The 21,958-nt window shown below is 42.8% G+C and overlaps 1 long non-coding RNA gene across 1 annotated transcript in view; it reads left to right on the top strand.

The window, feature by feature from the left end:
- The first annotated feature begins 2,006 nt into the window (after nt 1-2,006).
- LOC141993922 (uncharacterized) overlaps nt 2,007-21,958 on the top strand; it is a 63,790-nt gene continuing 43,838 nt past the window's right edge. Inside the window, exon 1 of the long non-coding RNA XR_012640968.1 lies at nt 2,007-2,155. This is a non-coding gene — a long non-coding RNA (uncharacterized LOC141993922). The remainder of the gene's footprint in view (nt 2,156-21,958) is intronic.

The following is a 21,958-nucleotide window of genomic DNA, read 5'->3' as shown; positions in this document are numbered from 1 at the left end:
TTTAATTGGCTACAATGACAATGCATGGTTAGTATGGACATGGAGAGTATTATTATTACATCCTTTACAACAATAATAACATAACCCTAAACTAAAGAACAACAATACAAGCAATAACATGCCCCCAATGATAATATAATGGGGTTGTTGCACAGTTTTAGTCACAAAACACAATACATCATACCTAGTACATAAAGTAGACACTCTATAAGCGGTATGAAAGGCATACTTTTCAACTTGATATATACTTTGAAGCCTATGAATTTGCCCTTTCAGAGTAGCTGCCATGTTAGTCTGTATTCGCAAAAAGAAAAGGAGTACTTGTGGCACCTTAGAGACTAACCAATTTATTTAAGCATAAGCTTTCGTGAGCTACATGCATCCGATGAAGTGAGCTGTAGCTCACGAAACCTTATGCTCAAATAAATTGGTTAGTCTCTAAGGTGCCACAAGTACTCCTTTTCCTTTTGCGAATTTGCCCTTGTAATTCAGAAATTTTCTGAACCTCTGGTAGGAGTAAAAGTAAATTTTGGAATCAATCAGGTACTAGGGTGGTCCAGTTAAAGGGTATCTGAAACTTAAGGGCTGATTGTAAAATTCTATCCGCAGGCCAGTAAATAATATGATTGCCTGCAGCAGTGGTGAGATTAAAATGGATATCTTGTAACATGGTGGCCTGAACATGCACACAGCTGTCATTAGCTTGGAAGAGTAGGTGTCCTGTCAGGGTAGTTCCTTGTCCCATACCCTCCCAACAAACGTTGTCATGAATAGTCACAACTTCCCCTGGCTTCAGTTTACATACACACTGAAGCTGTGGGGGTTCTAACAGCCAGAATGTCCATTGTATCCCTATCCAAATGTTGGGTGTTATTCCAGGAGCACTGACTAAAAATTGATTAGGCATACCAGGTAGTCTAAGTTCCCAAATGTCTCAGTGAATTACCCAGTCCCACATGCATCTTCCCCACGGACCTGGCAGGATTCGGTATGTGGGAGCCCACATCCCTCCAACCGGTCCGTATGCTTGGAAGGAACGCTGCAAACGTCTGCACCTCCATGCAGAAAATCTCCAAGTGTGTCTCCATGGCCACAGATCAGATGATACTCCTGACATGTCTGTAAGGGCAGTAGGCCAGGCCTGATGCTCTGAAGCACTCCGAATGGCTGTCAGCTGGTCATTCAGGAAATCCTGGATTTCTGAGCAAGCCAGATCCCACTGCAATGATTTCCCAGCCTCAGTGATATTCAGTACCATCAACAGCTTCTGGGTCATTGAACTAAGGGCGGAGATAACACATAATTCACCCACTCCAGCCTGAACCTGCTCCAGTAATGAGACCAATGGCTTTTTCCAACTCTCCTAATTTCTCTTCATGTTCTTGGTTTCTATAAATATTCCAAATTGCTGCTGCACTATTGGCCCCATCCCATAGGGATCCAGCGAAGTCCCTCTTCCTTCTAGAGGAAACCTAGGCCCTTTGTTGTGCTAACCTAATGGCAGCCCCTCTTGAGCAATTTGGATAGGTAGAGGTGATCTGAAAACTGGACAAGGGCAGAGTGAATTTTATAGTCCCTAGTGTAGTACTTTACCACATCTGTTGGCTAAACACTTTCATATACTTACGAGAGGCATTAGCATTAGCATTAGCATTAATGGTATAAGAAGGGGTATATTGCAATATGGTACAGGTTAAATTATTAGTTACTGCAATACCTTCAGTACAGGTAAAATTTCCAGTGACAGAACAAACTCTTTGGGTATATGTTTGGTTATTCACTAATTGGGTGACCAAATAACAATAAGGGCCTCTTTCATCTAACATTTTACAAACTCCAGGAATGACCATCATCTCTACCTTGCTATAGAACCCACTAATCTCAATTTCTGATTCTTGGGGATCATCTGTAGTGATATCATATGTTTCTATTTTCACTAGTCCATTTGTTTTCCATTCAGTTGTTCTCTCATATGAACTATTCTGAACCTTAAAAAATAGGTTTTCTGAACAAAATTTCAATAAATCACTTAGAAGAGTGAGAACTGTGTTTTTCTCCGACAATCTGGGGGCTCGTCCGGGATGGCAACGCCTGCGGAGACAACAGCAGCTGCTGCGGACCGTTCCCCTTCGAACCCCATAGCACCACAACTGAGGTAAGAGACCTTTCGAAATCTCTGTTGGGGTATCGGAGAAGGACTCCCCGTGAGGCCGTCTGTCCCTTTTGGGCTTATGCCATCTGAACTTATTGATTGTGCAGCAAGATCAGATGCAGAGCGGTACTGGGGATTTGTTTGCTTCCCCCAATAAGGTTAGTTTGAAGTGGTACTGGGGATTTAGTTTTGCCACCCCCAATAAGCAGTAGGCCAGGCCTGATGCTCTGAAGCACTCCGAATGGCTGTCAGCTGGTCATTCAGGAAATCCTGGATATCTGAGCAAGCCAGATCCCACTGCAATGATTTCCCATAAGGTTAATGCATTAGGTTATTGTACCGGTGCTGAGGGGTTGTTACTGCCTTAAAGGTTGTATTAAGTCCGGACATAAAGCATTAAGGTTATTGTACAGGAGATGCATTGTGGTGTGAAGATACAAAGGCCTTGGTGTGTGTGTGTGTATTAGTGGGAATGAGGGCCACCGAAAGACGCCCAGAGCTCCCCGCGAAGCTGTAAGCTCGTGATCGCGAATATCTCTAACGCAAGCTCGGTGGCTTTATTTTAGTGGATCAGTAAAAGATCCGACCCAAGGCGGCTGTCTCTGCATGGCATGACCGGCGAGGGGTCTGCCTGGGTCTAGGATTGTGTGACCCCATCTCTCCTCCTCGTTTGAACCACTGACTAGTCTAATCACCTCACCGGAGGCAATTAGCATATGCGGCCTTGTCTGTCTGAGACTAGCCAACGCTCTTTGCTGAAGGGGGTGTTGGAGGGCCGTGGACATCCTTGATAAATCTTTCCTGTGTGAGTGCCTGAGGAGAGAGAGAGAATTCCTTCGCTCATAAGCTGCTGAGCAGACAAGGCTCCTCCCCTGGTGTGTGTGATTGGAAAATGGGTGGGGGACAGTCTAAGAATTCCCCCTCACCCCAAAAGGGTACCCCTTCATACCACATGTATGTGTATTATGGTCCCAAAACCTGCAGATATTTAGAAAATTGGAATTCTTGCACGTATGATAATCCATCTAAACAATTCCCACTAGAAGGTACCTTCCATTTAGATAAACTTACATACCTCAGAGGAACCCTTACATCACCAAAAGCCTCTGATACACAGTGGGAGCAATTTGTATATTGGTGGGAGGAAGTGATAAAGAGACTCCACAAGTCTCGGGTGTGGAGTCTAAAGGACTCCCAGGAAAAATTAAAAACTCAAGGACAGGATTTAAAACTTAAATGCAAAGCATCCGGATGCCTCCCTGCCCGAGCAATTCCCTCTGTCCCTGTAGATCCCCAGTTGGGCAAGACTGAGAGTGAGGGGGAAGCTGCTGAGGACATTGTGGATTTTTTCAGCAATGTTTCACGGAAGCAGCCATTGCCTCCTTTCGCCCCTCTGCAGGCTGCACCTTCTGGTGATCTCCCTGCAGCAGCAGCAGGCTCATTGCCGCATGTCTCGACTGTACAAATTGTTCTTTCTTCTTTGGGGGAAGGGCCTTCTTCTTTTCTGCCTTCTACCCGCAGAGAAGTGATTCCGATAATACCAGCCACTCCAGCAGCTCACCCGACCCTGTTTCTCCTGTTCCAATTGCCCTCCATACTAGAAGCCATATATCAGCACTCCAGGCTCCCTTAAGACATTGCCTAGTAGTGATGGAAATAATCTGATTACAGTTCATGCCCCTTGGACACAGAGGACCTTAGAAACTTGGTAAAGGAATTTCCTAATGTTTGTGAGGAGCCAGAAAAGTTTAGAGACGAGCTCTGGACAGTGATTCAGTGTTATAATCCATCATGGGCGGATGTTAATCAGCTCTTGCGAGTAGTTATGCCAGCCGAAGTTTGACAACGGTTTTCCAGGCAGGCCGATTGGCCCGATGCTGACCCTGGAATTGAACGTGACTTAAGAGAGGCTAGGGACCGTCTTTTGAACTCCATTTCGGAGGTTTGCCCTAAGAAAAAGGATTGGACAAAGATTAACAACTGTAAACAGAACAAAGGAGAGCCCCCTGCTGATTATCTAGACAGACTGACTAAGGTATTTGAACAACACTTGGGAATTGCCCAGCCAGCTGAAAATGCCAGAGAGGCAGTAGGGGCTGCCTTTGTTCAGGGACTCTTGCCTAAGGTCCAGCAGCAGTTAAGGACTATCTGTATTGGTTGGCAGACTACACCCCTTTCTGAATTGGTGGCAGTTGCCAACCATTGTACAGCTTGCATAAAGCAGAAGAAGGAAAGTACTGAAACAAAACTCTTGGCTTTGCAGTTGCAAACTTATCAATATAGAGGCCGTGGGGTAATGAGGGGAGGATGAGGACAAGGGCGAGGTCGGGGGAGAGGTCCCTCGTATCCTGCCCCGATAGGGAATACTGCATGCCACTTTTGGGGCCAAGAGGGACACTGGAGGAATGAATGCCCAAATCGACCGTCTCAGAATCCTCCACCCCCTTTCCCAAATCGTGAAGCACCTGCCTTTCCCCCACCAAACAATTCTTATTAGGACAGCCTGAGGGAATGTAACTGCATCGTGAATCCTTTAATTCCTATTAATCAAGAAGGCCCATATGTAACTTATAAAATTGCAGGACAATCTGTTGCTTGTCTTGTGGATACTGGAGCTAGCTGGTCAGTTTTAAGATCCTTAGAGTTTCCCTCTGTTCCTTTGTCATTTTCATCTATTAATACCCTTGGCATTTCAAATAGAATAAAGGCACTCTCCCGCATAATGGATTATTGGTGCTGTGCACCGTGGCACATTTAGCACACTTTTAAAACGTAAGTTAATCTCAAATCATGTTACATAAGTCTTTTATGACTAGCAGTCACACCATATATTCTAACTTTACATGAACACATGACATAATCACTTCAAAAATTCCTTTGGCAGATTTTAAGATAATGTAAAATTCAGAGTGCTTTTTCAATATTTTCTATGGTTAACATCAGGGATGTGAAAGTTAGAAACCCTTGTTTGGCAAACACTAATGCATATACGGAATTTTGATACTAATCACTTGACTAAAGTTATGCACGTGTCTAAGAGTTTGCAAGACCAGGGCCAAAGCAAGTGTAATTAAGTATTATCCAGTGGTTCTTCATTTGGTGAGGTAAATGCTGGAAGATTGCTTGTTTTGTCCAACCAGTGAACATAAAACCAATTGACTCTGACATTACTGAATCTGCATTAAAGAAGACTGCCTAATGAAATGACACATATTTTGTTTGATTGCATCTTGTTTACACAGCATCATTTCAGACCATATCTCCTCTCATTAAAAAGGGATCAAAGGATCCTACTTGCCTAAAGGAAAGTGACTCTTAAGTATTCCCTGGGCTATGGACTATTGTTACCCTGGAACTCTGGGTAAAGACCTAAAAGCACTTAGCCACAGTAATACTAAGAAGCACGAAATGCATCTTCAGTGTTTTTTAGAAATTGACTTTTGTTGATGTTTTTGGATTGTCTCAAGATTTCCCTGTCTTCAAGCTAAGGCTCTGATTCCATTATTTTGAGAGCTGCAAACTCCTGCATTTCCTCCTGTATCCATTTAGCCATTGCAGCTATTGGTTCTCTAAGCCCCAATTCAGCAACAGCTACTTTAAAATTCTTCTATTATATACTCTGATTAACCATGTAATGCATCAGCTGATAATGCACAAGTCTGTTATAGTCGAATTCTAGAAGTCAATAGCTGCAGTTCCTGGAAGGATAGAAAAAGAATAGACTTGTACCATCTGCATGACAGAATGAAAAATGCAGTACAGCGTTGACTGTAGCATGGAATACCTTGTGTCACAAGTAGAAAAATATAGCAGGCAGCATGTTATTGTTACCTCTGTGATTTTGGTGCTTGAAATTAAATTGTTTGTATGAAATCCATTCTCAGGAGTGGATGCAACAAAAACTGCCAGCATGTATGAATGAATAAAAAATGAGGATGTAACCCAAACTTCAATGGAATTACTCCTGTGTAAATATAAACAGGATTGTTTATATTTATATACATTAGTGTTTGCAGGATTGGGGCCTGTTTTCATTAAATCTAAAAAGAATTAATGACAAAAAAAGAGTTTTGTGGTGGTGGAATGTTTTGTTGTTTTGCTTTACGTTTAATATTTTCCTAGAGTGCATGAGAATCAGAAAGTGGAACTGATTTGGTTGTTTTCATTTTCTATGCTAAGTGAAATTAGAAAATCAGATTCGATATTTTCAAAATTCCTTTTGTTTTAATAATATTACAGATGTGAGGAAACGTTGGTTGTGAGGAAAAAATAATCTTACAGTACCTCTTTACAATTTGAGTGAAATAGAGGAAAAAGAAGGAATACGTTTGATTATGGTTAGTAAAGAGTCAAACTTAAGTCTGGGTCTGTTTGTCTTTTTGTTCGATGACCATGTGTAGAGGTTAAAAACAAGGCTGAACTATTTCCTATATACAAGCGCCCATGTTCAGCATAACCCATCATAACGATCAGTTAGTCTTGAAGAAGTGGTATAACTAGTGTGCGTTTCCTTGTCAGCAAAATGAGACTATTTTCCAAAGAGTTGTTGTAATTTGCCTCTGAGACTATCTGTGCTTAAAGGAACAGTTTCTTACCTCATGGAGGCTTACATGTTTTTTTTTGTTTGTTAGGCCTTCTATAATTAGAAAGGTTGCTATGGTATGAGCAGCTGCATGACTCATTCTTGACTTTAGCCACTAGCAAGATTCTTAATTAAGTTACTATCTGTACAGAACTTAGATTAAAGGGAAATTGTCATAGTTCCAAGCATTGGAGATCATTTTTTCCCCCATGTTCATAGAAAGTCCAGAGCTGCCCTGTAAAATCACAAAATCGTATAATTGATAAGAAGAAAAAATGTTTTTGGCATTAGTACATGCATTTCTAGTGTCAATACAGCACTTTACAACTTTTTTAACATTTTAGTAAACTGTTCAATAATTCATAATGCGGTAATACATAGTGAAAAGAGCTTGCATTTCATCTGACATTCATTAGCAATATCATAGGGGAAAAACATGTAGGGGGAAACGGGTATCAAAACACCAACTGAATTTTAATGGAGGATGAATACCCACGTCCCATTTGTGCCTTTGCAAATCTTTTCCCAACTTCTAATTTTTCGTGATGACCATTGATTTTCTGAATAGTTTTTTAGTCAGGTTTTTTCTCAAAAGAGTCAAATCATACTAAGAAGTATAATAGCTTGAAGAATTTTCTTAACTGTGGCTGTAGAAGTGACTAAAGAAGTCATGGATTTGATTCTGAGGCCTTTATGGGCTAAATTCGTAGCTTCCCGTACAGTAGCTAACAATAGAGGAAAATAAGCAAGGTATGTGAAGAGAGAACAAAATGTCTTTCTTACTGTTTTGTCCGCTCTCTGCCCTGTGCATCTGTGATGATAAAACTCAGAAATAATCAACATATTATTAGATAGCTAATATTATAGTCACAGATGACTCCAAGGAGAGCCATTGATTATTAGAAATATAGAAAAGACTGACCAAATATTAGAATAATTTAGATAATTATAAAACTCTCATTTAAACAGTATCAAGAATAGATAATTACTGCACGGCAAGACAAATAAAAGGCAGTCAGCACAGAAGGTTCAGAAACTGAAGTAGTACAAGTAAAACAACTGGAGCGAAGCACTGATGCCAGCAAAATTAATGTTGCTTAGTGGGGTGCCTTTTCACACCCCTCAGCAACATAAGTTTTGACGACATAAATGGTAGTGTAGACATGGCCTTAGTTTTGGTGTCAGTGGTTGCTAGAATCACCACAGGACATTCTCAGATCATCGCAGACTTTCTCTGATGTATGTTTTCTCAGGCTTGGTCTTCGTTTGAAAGCTATATTGGCAAAGCTATGGCGGTCTGGGGTGGGGGAAAAATCACACCCCTGACTGACATAGATCAGCTACCATAACTCCCAGTGTAGACATGGTAATGCTGGTGGAAGAATGCCTTATCGATGTAGCTTACGTCATGCAGGGAGGTGGTGTTGCTATACTGATAGTAAAACCCCTTCCGTTGGTGTAGGCTGCAGGGCCATACTGGCATAGTTTTTCTGGTATAGTCTTTATAGGGTAGAGATATTCTTAGTGAAATCATCTCAAGAATGCAAAGAAGGCAAGGTAGGCAGTAGCAATTATTCATTCATTTTTTTTAGTCAAGCAGCTTTGTCTTTTACAAGGATCATGGTCTGTATGTTCTTAAAATGTCACTGAACCACACACTACACAGGATCAGTGAGATTTAAATTGAAATAAGGTAGTTTTTGAAATACATGGCTGAGGCTTTTGAAAATTCACTGTCCTTGACTCCATCAGATGAGAGGTCCCTTCACTGCAAGCCATTGCTGCCAGTGCTTGCCATTACTGTAACAGTGAATAGTTCAGATCTTGCAGTTTCATGTCTGCGACTACACTGGTATTCGTTCTCTGAATTTTTCAATCCATTTAAAACGCTACAACTTTACAATTACAGGGCCCAAGCCTGCATTCATTGCACAGCCAAAGTTCCCACTGAGGTCAGGGAGGATTTATTAACGGGGATACTCTATACCCTAGTACTCTATACCCTCCATCATTGGAGAGTTTTAAGAGCAGGTTAGACAAACACCTGTCAGGGATGGTCTAAGTAATACTTAGTCCTGCCATGAGTGCAGGGGACTGGACTAGATGGTCTCTCGAGGTCCCTTCCAATCCTATGATTCTATGAAAGAGTACAGGGTAGAAATTGATAAAGTACAGGTAGGGAGTGAAGAGAAAAAGCCAAACAAAAAAAGTCTCATTCAGTTACAACACATGAAGGCAGACAACTAAATACTGATAAATTTTATAAATGCTTGTATACAAATGCAAGAACTCTAAATCCTAAGATGAGGGAACTTGAGTGCCTGGTAGTAAAATGAGGATATTGATACAATAGGCATCACAGAAACTTGGTGGAATGATGATAATCAATGGGACAAGGTAATATCAGGGTACAAAACATGTAGGAATGACGGAGTAGGTCATGCTGATGGGTGGAGTGGCACTGTATGTGAAAGAAAGCACAGAGTCAAATACAATAAAAAATCTTAAATGAATCAAAAAGAACTACTGAATCTTTATGGATAGAAATTCCATGCTTGAATAATAAAGAGTATAGCTCTAGGAATATTCTACCAACCACCTGACCAGGACGGTAATGGTGACTGTGAAATGTCTAAGGAGATTTGAGAGGCTATAAAAACAGAAAACCCAGTAATAATGTGGGATTTCAACTATCCCCATATTGACTGGGAACATTATCTCAGGATTGGCTGTAGAGATAAAATTTCTAGACACCAGTAATGACTGCTTCTAGGAAAGCTTAGTCCATAAGGGGAGAGGCAATTCAAAGTATTAAGTGGCGCACAGGATCTGATCCCAGAGGTGGACATAGCTAAACCGCTCGGTCATAGCAACCATAATGTAATTAAATTTAACATCCTTAGAGGGGGTGGGGGGGGGAGTAACCAAAGAAACTCACCGCAGTAGCATTTAACTTCCAAAAGGGGAGCTACACAAAAATGAGGCGGCTAGTTAAATGGAAATCATAGAATATCAGGGTTGGAAGGGACCTCAGGAGGTCATCTAGCCCAACCCCCTGCTCAAAACAGGACCATAAATTCTGGCAAGTCAAGAATAAAAGTATAATCAGGCAGGCCAACAATAATTTGAAGACTAACTAGCAAAGGACACAGAAAAGAGCAATTTTTTTTAAAGTACAGAAGCAGAAAGCCTGCCAAATAATCAGTGGGGCCACTGGAGGATTGAGGTGCTAAAGGCCATTGTGGTGAAGCTAAATGAATTCACTGCAGAGGATGTGAGGGAGATTCCCACACCCGAGCCATTCTTTTTAGCTGACAGATCTGAGGAATTGTCCCAGATTGAGGTGTCAGTAGAGGAGGTTTTGGAACAAATTGATAAATTAAACAGTAATAAGTCACCAGGACCAGATGGTATTCACCCAAGAGTTCTGAACGAACTCAAATATAAAATTGCAGAGGTAGTATACATGGTATGTAACCTCTCACTTAAATCAGTCTCTGTACCAGATGCCTGGAGGATAGCTAATGTGATGCCAATTTTTAAAAAAGGCTCCAGAAGCGATCCTGGCAATTACAGGCCAGTAAACCCAACTTCAGTACCAGGCAAATGGTTGAAACTGTAATAAAGAACAGAATTATCAGACACATAGATGAACTTAGTATGTTGGGGAAGACTCAACACAGTATTTGTAAAGGGAAATCATGTGTCACCAATCTATTAGAGTTCTTTGAGGGGGGCCAACAGACGTGTGGACAAGGGTGATCCAGTGCCCATATAATATACTTGGACTGTCAGAGACCCTCTGACAAAGTCCCCCACCAAAGGCTCTTAAGCAAAGTATGCAGTGATGGGGTAAAAGAGAAGGTTCCTCTCATGGATCAGTAACAGGTTAAAAGATAGGTAACAAAGGGTAGGAATCAATGGTCAGTTTCCACAGTGAAGAGAAGTAAATAACGGGGTCCCCCAAGGATCTGTATTGGGAGCAGTGCTAATCAACATATTCAGAAATGATCTGGAAAAGGGGTAAACAGTGAGGTGGCAAAGTATACAGATGATACTAAATTACTCAAGATAGTTAAGACCAAACCTGACTGCAAAAGTTACAAAGGGAGCTCACCAAACTGGGTGACTGGGCAACACAATGGCAGCTAAAATTCAGTGTTGATAAATGTAAAGTAACACACATTGAAACATAATCACAACTATACATACAAAATGATGGGGTTTAAATTAGCTGTTACCACTCAAGAAAGAGATCTTGGAGTCATTGTGGATAGTTCTCTGAAAACATCAGCTCAATGTTCATCAGCAGTCATAAAAGCTAGCAGAATGTTAGGAACCATTAGGACAGGGATAGATAATAAGACAGAAAATATCATAATTCCAGTATAAAAATCTATGGTATGTCCACACCTTTAATACTGCGTGCAGTTCTGGTTGCCCCGTCTCAAAAAAGATATATTAGAAGTGGAAAAAGTACAGAGAAGGGAAACAAAAATTGTAAGGGGTACAGAACAGCTTCCATATGAGGAGAGATTAAAAAGTCTGGGACTGTTCCGATTAGAAAACAGACATCTATGGGGGGGATAGGATAGAGGTCTATAAAATCAGGATTGGTGTGGAGAAAGTGAATAAGGAAGTGTTAATTACACAAGAATCAGGGGTCAGCCAATGAAATTAATAGGCAGTAGGTTTAAAACAAACATAAGGAAATACTTCTTGACACAGGATACAGTCAATCTGTGGAACTCATTGCCAGGGGATGTTGTGAAGGTCAAAAATATAACTGGGTTCAAAAAAGAATTAGATTAGTTCATGGGAGAGGTCCATCAATGGCTGTTAGGCAAGATGGTCAGGGATGCAACCCCATGCTCTGGGTGTCCCTAACCTCTGAATGCCAGAACCTGGGACTGGACAACGGGATGGATCACTCAATAAATTGCCGTTTTCATTCCCTATGGAGCATCTGACATTGGCTACTATTGGAAGACAGGATCCTGGGGTAGATGGACCATTGGTCTAACCCATTCTTATGTTCTTATGTCATAGAGTTCAATAAGAAAGGATCAGGTTCCTTTTTGGAATATCTTTTTCTCAGGAATGTGTTTTAAAATTAAGCATAACACTTCAGCATCATAGGAGAGCATGAGAATGCTGCTATATGGAGAGTTGTCAGTTTCCACTACAAACCCCAGCGTTGAGATTGTTTTAATTTTATATCTCAAATTAAATTTGAGCTGTAACTTCACATTTTAAGTGTCCATCCAGAAAATTTTTATATATTAATACATTTTAAAGTTCGCTTGTTTTTTTAGAATTCACTTGCAAAGTATTTTCATTATTTCAAAACAGTGTATTTTTGCTTGTGGTTGGACCTCTCTTCCTACCAAAATATTTTTCCTCATTTGGGTACACACACTGAATTGTTGTTGTAGAGTTGCGCCTGAATGAATTGATGTGTACTTGTTTGTTTGTGGTGTTTGCATCTTCATTTTTTTTTCATTTTGAATAGAAGCATTTGTTTGGAAACACACTCATTTGTTTAAAAAACACATAGATTTGTGTGTGTATTTGTAATGTGTGTATCTGATATATAATTTAGGGTCTACTAACCATAGCAGTTAGACTCAAGTTTTGTGGCTTTTAAATGCTTTTCTGTGCTTTTCAAAACAATGTCTAGTTAGTTTATACATTGAAAAGGTCTGTGGTGTTATACTGCTGTGGCTGCAGACTGTCAACAGTGCCAGCAGTGTAAAAACATTGTTCAGCTTCTGTGCAAGTAACTCTTAAAGGTTTTTAGCAGGTCTTGATACTCAGGTGTGACACCCTGGGCCTGATAGGGATTAGTGTGTCAATGGATCACACACTTGATAGGATTTTGCAGTGTAATCAATAATAGCCGAGAAGGAAAGGTTAGTGTTGTCAGTAGTTGATTGCCTGTGTGTTCTCTCCGTGTGCTGTCCTGGCTCTGGCCAGGTTGCCGGCCCAGCAGACCTCGATTGAACGGCCCAGAAAGATTACCGACTTGGTTCAGTGGCGAAGGTGCTCATCCGGGTTTGTTGCTGACAAAGCATGGTACCAGCCCCCCATGGTACCCCCCCATAGTACCAGCCCCCCATGGACTCTGCAGGGACACTAATACATGTATGCTTGTGACAGCGGACCAATTCAGTCAGTGGCAGGATCTCCCACTGCCCCTTCGGTCAGACAAAGACGCTCCTCCTTTGACCCCTTCTTTTACACACGGATACAAACAAGTCACATAGTACCCTTCTGATGTGGTTAGTGATCACCCTACCCCTTGTACCTGTTGGTTCAAACAAAACATCTCCATCCATTATCCTGTCCTTATCCTTAGGGGGTGCCTTTGTGTCCTTGTACCATCTTCGGGCAGTGTGTTTATACCATAACTTTGTATCGGACTGATCTAGTACTACCCTTCCAGAATGTGTTTATGTGAATGCCTAGTGCCTAGCCCAGAGGTGGGCAAACTACGGCCCGCGGGCCACATCTGGCCCGTGTGACCATCCTGCCCGACCCCTGAGCTCCCAGCCAGGAAGGCTAGCCCCTCCCCTGCTGTCTCCCCTCCCTTGTAGTAATAGCGTTGCGCAGGCAGCGCAGCTTGCGCCCGCCCACCTCCCAGGCTTTCCAATAAGCCTGTCATGCCGCTCTGACCGGCATGGTAAGGGGGCGGTGGGGGGGGGGGGGGTTAGAGGTCCTGGGGGGGAGGAGGTCCTGGGGGGGCAGTCAGGGGACAGGGGGCGGTTGGATGGGGCAGAGGTTCGGGGGGGGACAGTCAGGAGACCGGGAGCAGGGGGGGTTGGATAGGGGGTGGGGTCCTGGGGGGTCCTGGAAAGGGAGGGAACAGGGAGCGGGGGGGTTGGATGGGGGTGGGGTCCTGGGTGGGGCAGTTAGGGATTGGGGTCGCAGGAGGGGGCGGTCAGGGGACAAGGAGTGTGGGGGGGTGTTGGATGGGTCGGGAGTCCTGGGGGGCCTGTCAGGGGGCAGGGGTGTGGATAGGGGTCGGGGCAGTGAGGGGACAGGGAGCAGGAGGGTTGGATTGGGGGTGGGGTCCTGGGGGGGCGGTTAGGGGTGGGGGTCCCAGGAGGGGGTGGTCAGGGGACAAGGAGCAGGGGGGTTGGATGGGTCGGTGGTTCTGAGAGGGGCAGTCAGGGGGTGGGAAGTGGGAAGAGGCGGATAGGGGGCGGTGGCCAGGCTGTTTGTGGACGCACAACCTTCCCTACCCGGCCCTCCATACCGTTTTGCAACCCCGATGTGGCCCTCGGGCCAAAAAGTTTGCCCACCCCTGGCCTAGCCCATCTTAGGAGTGCCTGTGTTTTATCAACACCAGCCATGTTCTTGCCAAGTCCATGTATTGGATAGTGAACTTGTAAGCAGGCATTTGCTTTATAGCAGGGCCTGACCTTTGATCATAGCCTGACTTCTGCTGACTTTGGTTCAGGCCTCAGGCCTTGTACCAGGCCCCATGTGTCAGGGTCTCTCTTTCTACTACACTTAAGTCAATAATGTTAAAAGTGTGTCTTAAGTGTGTTGTTTAGAAATCCCCAAAATATACCTAATCACAACAGAATAAGTTAAAGATGGCCTCTGAGGGTTAACTTTGGTCCTATTTATACTACACAACAACTAAACCAGTCAGGGGAATCAGTTACAACACACTTAAAACTTGGAGATTGGATTTAGCTGTGTCCCTGTAACAGTGCTAAAGCTTTATTTTTGTATTCAGTTCCCCTGATTTGGCTTTAATTTCATACAGATGGGGGCCTTCAAAGGTCCTTGCTTTTGAGGGCCAAATTCTGCTCTCATTTACACATGAATTCTATTCAAATTAGTGGAGTCATTTCAGATTTACAGTGGTGTAACTAAAGTCAGACCTTGGCTCTGCAGATTTAAGTTAGACCCTTACAGCTAAGCTTTGCCTATGCTACCCCAGGAAAGTCAGTGCAATTTCATGAAGTGAAAATGAGGGCAGAATGTGCCCTTGTTATTTTTTGTGGTTTATTATGTGTGCTGTGGTATGAGAAAGAGACAGAGAGAAATAACAACCTGCCGACAAATGGAATGGAATAATATGGGCGTTTGTAGCACAAGAGTATCGTTTTGTGTAATCCATTAATAGACATTAATTTAAAAACATGTTACTATATTTAAGCAGGATCTAGTTTTCAAATCTTTGTATGTAGCTATTTCACTTTTTTTCTACCAAAGGCTCATGCTAAATAACTACCCTACCTAACACGTGTCAAAGACTTTTTGGGCCTGATTTTCAGTGCTAACACCCACAAGACTGACTTAAATAAATGGGAACTCAGCAAAATCAGGTCCTAAACCAGTTGGATAGGTATCAAAAGAGCATGCACATTTCCATTGCCTCACACTGGCTTGTCTACCAAGTTATGACTGTCCATTCTTGAAGACAAAGATGCTTGGAAAGGGTAACCCACCCTTGACACAAAATAGTACAGTACACACCACTGCCTAAAAGGCTTGACAAGCCCATAGTGACCATTATTTCCAGAAAAAAAGGGTGATTCACAAAGCAGGTAGTAAAAAAATAAGAGCAAAAAGGATACGTGCAAACAGCTATCCGTACAACAGATAGATCTATGTCAACAAAACAGAGTAAGCAGATACCTAAATAACTGAAGGGAGTTAGATCTAGAGCAAAACAACATGCTGCATACCGTGTTATGTACGTTTCTGTGAGTATCTTTGAGTGTCATTGCACATGTTTATTACCTATAAGTAAGATGAAGAGAATATCATTTATGGCAAGAAGGTAGCTGATATCTAATCTAGCTGCAAATGCACCTTTCCCTGTAGGCATATTTTTGTTTTAGCCAGTATTTTTTGTTTTCACCAATATTATTGTTTTAAAAATAAAAGATTCCATGTTTCATATACGATGTTACAGTCTAAGGACGGAAATATTTAAATATAATTAAAAAAGGAAGAAAAAATACAGGCAGTATAGGATACACAGATGTACCCAAAATTTTCTGTGTATTTGGTAATTTGAGACATTGCACTTTATAAGATTATGATGCTATAGTGGGGGAGAGAAAATTGAATTTCAGAGACCTACTGGAAAAAGCATTTTTTGCTAGGCTTGTGCATAGGGGAGTGTGCACAGTTAGGATTCCTATGTCTTGTCACCAGCATTTGGATGGTCTTTGTTGTTGCTGATGGGAAATGAAGCCCATGTAAAATCAGTCTTGTTTTGTTTTGGAAAATGGAGCTGGCCTGTTTCAAAGAGATGAGGGCTTCTGTAACCTACATTTATTAGACATTATAGGGGGTCTTTAGACCAGCATGACCCTCAGAGGGATCATATGGGTGAGTTTAAAAGACACACCATCAATTTCAATTATCATAATTAATTATGCAAAAATTTCAGAAGGGATATTAACATGGGCAGCTGGTGGAGCCCCGCTTTGGGAAGGCTAGTCCCCAGCTCCGCCCCTTCTGCCCATGCCCCTCCCCTGGGGCAGAGCCCTGAGTGCCACCCCCTTGGACGGAGGAGCCCTGAGCCCCCACGACCTGCCTGAAGGAGCCCTGGGCCAGCTGTGCCACCCGTCCTCTTCCTTCCACTCCCCAGACCCCACGCTGCCCAGGAAAAGCTGCAGCATGACAGTGATTCTTCCCGGAGAACAACCTGAGCTTTTGATATGCCCCATGCAGATTCTGGGGCGGTTGAGGAGGCAGTATGTGTTACTCAGATTCCTCAGTTCATCAGTAATCTCTCTGGAGTCCAGGGCAGATTACTGATGGACCCAGGAAGCTGAATAGCACACACCGCCTCCTCAGCCACCCTAGAACCTGTATGGGGCATAATAAAGCAACACCTTCCCCCCGCCAAACCTGTAACTAGGCATCTGGCGGCAAGCGCCATGGGATGCAGAACCGCCCCGGCCTATTATATCCTCCACCCATGGATATTAATCCTAGTGCGTCAGGGCTTAAACCTAACCATCAGAGAGCAGGATGAGGCCTATGTGGTGGGCAGATTATGCCACATCTGCCTACTGCAGGGCTCTTCTGAAGCATCTGGTGCTGTTCACTCTCGGAGACAGGATACTGGACTAGATGGACCTTGGGTCTGAGCCGGTCAGGCAATTCCTATGTTTCTAATTTTAAAATTGCACTATTCTCTGAATGTGTTTACCTGCTGTTGTTACCTAAGGTAGTGTAAGTGAATGAGTGAATGTGTCTAGAAAAGGGAAAGTTTTCCCCCGGTTTGCTTACATTGTCCATTTGATAGCAGTTTAGTCCGTTCTATTATTTCCTATGGATAGTTAGCCAGCTTTCCCATTTGTTTGTGTGGATCTTTCACACAGCAATAGAGAAGAGAAAAATAGTGAAAAAGCAAACAAACAAGTGCGCCCCCCCAACCCCCGGGCCAAAAAAAATTCTGGTTATAAAACAACAGGAATTGGCAGGAGGACTCAGATACGCCTAGTGCTTGAAACTGCTTTCAAACTCCTATTTTGTGGCTTTAAGTGCTTTTTTGTCCACTAATGTTTCTTTACAAAGACGTAAGAGTCCAAAAAAGGGGGTTGTTGCTTTAGATTGTAGGGAGGTTGGCTTGTATGTGTAGACATAGACACAGGAGACAGTGTTCACTATGCTTTGAAGAGCTTCAGCACTTTCTCATGTGTTAAAGCTGGGCTGTTAATACTGAGCCATAATCTTTGTATCTTCGGGTGTGCAGTGGCCAAGTTAATCGGGTACAGAAATAGGAGTTAGAAGGCCTGAATTCTATTCCCAGCCATGTCACTTTCTTATTCAAACTCTGTGGGCAAATCACTTGGTTTCTCCATGACACAATTTCCTCATCAGAAAAACAGAGAAAAATGATACTCATGCTTTGTAGAACATGAGAGTGTGGGTGAAAGTTCTGCATTATTAACAGTAATTAGTGATGTGTGTACCACCTCTCCCGGCTGGATGGTGGCCATTCTTGTTTTCTAAATTACTTTCTAATTCCCAGTTTCTGGGTAATTGCTGGATATGGAAGCTGCACAGCTTGGTGATATGGAAAGATGTCCTGTCTGGTTCATTCCCTCCTATAGCCTCTGATAAAGGTTGTTCACAGTGACTTCATATTTTAAGATGCCTGAGGAGATGGCAGCATTTAATCTTTTTTTAAAAATAGGAATTGTGTAGTAAGCTAATGTGGTGTGGATGTAGGTGTGTGAGGAGGGGCATTGGAAAAGAATTGCTTGTGGGAAGTTACAGTGCTAGGTATCCTATAAAAAGTGCTTTGCACTCCCCTAGTGCCTCCTGATCAAGGATGTCAAAATTCCTGGCAAACATTAGCCCCACAACACCTTTATGAAGCAGACATTATTACCCCCCATGTTACAGATGCTAAATATCCCTGTGACAGAGATGGAAACCCAGACTCCCAGTGCTGTGCTTTTCTGGATGCTGTTTCCTCTCCTTCGGCTTGTGTAAGCTGTTGTTACAATAAAACACAATATTGAATACTAGGGGTAAAATCCTGGTCCCTTTGAGGCCAATGGCAAAACTTCCGTTCTCTTCAGTGAGGCAGGATTTCACCCCAAGTGACTTCACCCACCTAATCCATGCAATATCCCCTAGAAATGCAATGTGTGAGGTGGCTAGCTGCTATTATGAAACAGAATTTATAAAGAACAGTCAGGAAAATGTACCCACTCATGTTGTATGGGGCTCTGAATAGGGTGTGCCACCAACCATAGGTAGTCAGAAAGTTGAATTTATGTCCAGCTCTTGAAAGCCATTTCATAATCATCCTCATCACTGTTTGATTGCTCTTGGAGTAATAAACTTTCCAGCTCATCCAGGAGTTTTCAAGGAGTTACATTGTTTGAATATTGAGGCTGGCTCAGGTAAGGTACCAAAATGAGTTGTGAGTTTCATTGTTTACATTGACTGGATTTGTTTGTGAAATACTTTGTCATGGCAGATTGTCCGGCTTAAAAATGGAAGTCTGGCCTGCCTAGACTACTCATGGGTAAAGTTAAGTAGGTGTGTGAGTCTCTGCAGGTCTGCAGCCTTAGCCTGCCTTCTGAGAAGAAATTTCTGTGCTAAAGGTGGAAAGCCACAGTTATTTTAATTGTGATTAACCTCTTGAATGCAGAATTTCTCTGAGCAGTCAGAGCTGTTTAATCTCCACACCTGTTTTTTTTAAGCAGGCTTAACTAATAGCCACCGGTCTGTTTGTTATTTTTAGAGCCCCCCAAAATGTGCTGCAGCCTCAGAGAAATGAACGAAGACACTGTCCCTGCTCAGAGGAACGTACAGCCTAGATTAGACATGATGCAACAAGGGGGATATAAACAGATGCTAGGCCAGGGCGTGGGGAGGGGCAGAAGAGAGGAAATCAAAGGGAAACAGTGAGGTCAGATGGTTTCTCAGCTCAGTGAGGCATGTGCACATCTTGACGTTTCTGTTCCCCTTTTCCCCCTTTCGTACTTCTTTTAGGTAAGACAGCAGAGATGAGGTGGCAGGGGAGGGGGGATTTGAATGAGGCGAAGGAGGTGGTTTGAGGAGCAGTGTTTAGGAAGGTGCTCCAGGCCCAAAATGGAAGTGGTGAGTTGTTTGCAAATCACAAGTCATGTGCATTTAGGGTGACCAGATGTCCTGATTTTATAGAGACAGTCCCGATTTTTGGGTCTTTTTCTTATATAGGCTCCTATCACCCCCACCCCCTGTCCTGATTTTTCACACTTGCCGCCTGGTCCCCCTATGTGCATTGCCCAAGTTTACATGGGAATATTGCACAGAGCTTGCCCACATTATGCAGTCTCATGGTCACTAAAATCACCGAATACACCTGACAAATATTTGAAGAGGTTGCTTTTGGCAAAATACTCAGCTTCCCGCGTGTGAGTTTTTGTACCATTTTTGCTGAAGTAAAGGGTAAATTAATAGCTGTAGTAGCACCACCTTGTGGAGAGCTTAAATAACATTTAATGCAAGAGATTTTATGTGGAGCAGGTGTTTTAGGATATTGTTTATTGCTAAAAATGTTTGATTTACATGGGGTTTTTTGTGTGCAATAGATGCAAATTGTTCTCAGTAGTGACAAGTTCTTTACACTTTTATACTGTACTGTCTATCTGTCTGTGCACACAGTCAAAGGACACCATTCTGATAAGATCAATTTTCTGTTTATTTCATGGAACAGTTAATATCATATGACTTTTTACTTTTAGATGTTCAGGTATGTCATGTTACATAACGTTTACATGCTTATACATATAAACAGAATATTTGTATGTGTTGTACAGAGAAAAAGAGACAAAGAATGACAAGAAAACTGAGAGGAACTGTATTGTAAAATGCAGTCACTAGAATACTCTGTTCCTGGTTTGTCAATGTGTCTGGGTATCTGAGGCAGGAATCAGTCACCAGTTCTATACCAGAGCTCTACCACTGACTTGTTGACATGATGTTGTTTTTCCTCTCATTGAAATTAAAATGCAGTTTTCAAAAGGGTTGGATGAAACTAACCCAGGGTGAGTGTTTTTTCTCATCACTGTAGTTCACCAAAATTATAAAGAAATTGGTCTAGATAAAATGTTTTGTCAGAAAAGTCCAAGTCCTGTAATGAAGGGGAATTGTAAGAATTAATTTACAGTGGAAATTAATTTCCTGTTACAGTTTCATTTGAACAGACTACCAGCTTCTGTTTCCTCCATACCTATTATGGTAGCACTCAGTTGGTTAGTTGCCAGGGCTCTGTTGTTCCAGAAATAGATACTCACTCCATAGTAATAGTTTAATTTTTTTACTAGCAAAGTGGTAGCGACTCTGATTACAGGTTAAGTTGGTATGTGCAGTATATGGATGGGGTGACCACCTGTCCCAAATTGGGTGGGACAGGCCTGAAATGCAGAGTTCAAGTTCCAGTCCCGGGCTGAATGACTCTGGGACAGCATTTGTCTCAGAATCCCTCCGGCACAGCTCTGCACTTTCCCTGAGGCTCAGGGGTGGCACTAGTCTCTTCCGTGGCGGGGGTCTGAGGTGAGCCAGGCAGTAATAAGAGCTGGTCAGGTAGCTTGGGCTGCTGTGGGGAGCCTGGGACTGTCCACCTGCCCTTGGTGGTGTGCCTCGGGGGGGCAGGGACACTGGCTGGGGGCTGGTCTTGGGCACCCCAGCCCCCCATCCAGGGCAGGTGGAGGGTTTGGGGCTCCACACAGCTGCCCAGCTCCTTGGGCTGCTCTTACCATAGCCCGGCTCCAGCCTCTGGCCTGGCCAGGGCCTCCAGGTGGAGTGGGGTCTCAGGGGAAGAGGAGGAGGAGAAGCAGGGGGAGGGGCCACAGCCGGGGGTGCAGGACTCCTGCATATGTCCCGCTTTTGCCTTTTGAAAAGATGGTCGCCCTATATATATGGAATGCACACAGGGAAGGGACAGCTGTCCACAAAAGACCTTGTAGTAATCACTGGGCCAAAGGAATCCCTGTGTGAAACTGAGTCCTGGCACAAGGATGCAACTCCAGTGCAGAAAGTGCAGTTCTACTCTCCACCATCCTGAAATTCAAGGAATGAATGTCATTCAATATTTGAAGCAGGGCTACATTCTCACATTTAAAGTCTTCGGGTGGGACTTTAATAATTGCTCAGAGTTGCCTCATATTTGCTCCCAGTGCGAGCAAAGTTAGGTCAATGCTGAGTGCATTTGAAAAATCACATGCTATTGTACCTTGCAACCAAAAATGCCTCAGAAGTGAGCTGTATCTAGTTCCCAGCTTCAAATCCTATGCTCAGTCCACTAGGACGCTTTCTTTACTTACAATAGAAGATTTCTTTTTTTAAAGACATTAATTAAGTGACAAATCAGAAGTGCAAAGAATTTGAAATGTTGAGCAGCTTGCATTTCATACACATCAGATGAACATAATGGTCATTTATACTATCCTCGCTTTATTGACTCTGATTTTATTTCCACTATGTACAGCACATACAGGAGATACTATTATTCAGTTAACATCACTGCTTGCCCTGGGAGAAAGTGATAGTGTTGGTGTGGTCCCTTCTTCCCCCCAAAAAGTTGCCATGCTCCACTTTTCTCCTTACTCTTTTTTCAGCCTGCAGCTGTGAGAAGTGTGTGTGTGTGTGTGTGTGTAGCATAAACTACACCCCCTCCCAGAATTGTTGATAGATTAAAATAGTTTAATAATGAATTCTTCTGTTTCATAAATGATAATTTATAA

Source organism: Natator depressus, chromosome 9 (genome assembly GCF_965152275.1).
Source record: "Natator depressus isolate rNatDep1 chromosome 9, rNatDep2.hap1, whole genome shotgun sequence".
In the NCBI taxonomy this organism is placed as follows: Eukaryota; Metazoa; Chordata; order Testudines; family Cheloniidae; genus Natator; species Natator depressus.
Note: the sequence above shows the minus strand (reverse complement) of the source record. Positions and strands in the feature narration are given on the sequence as shown.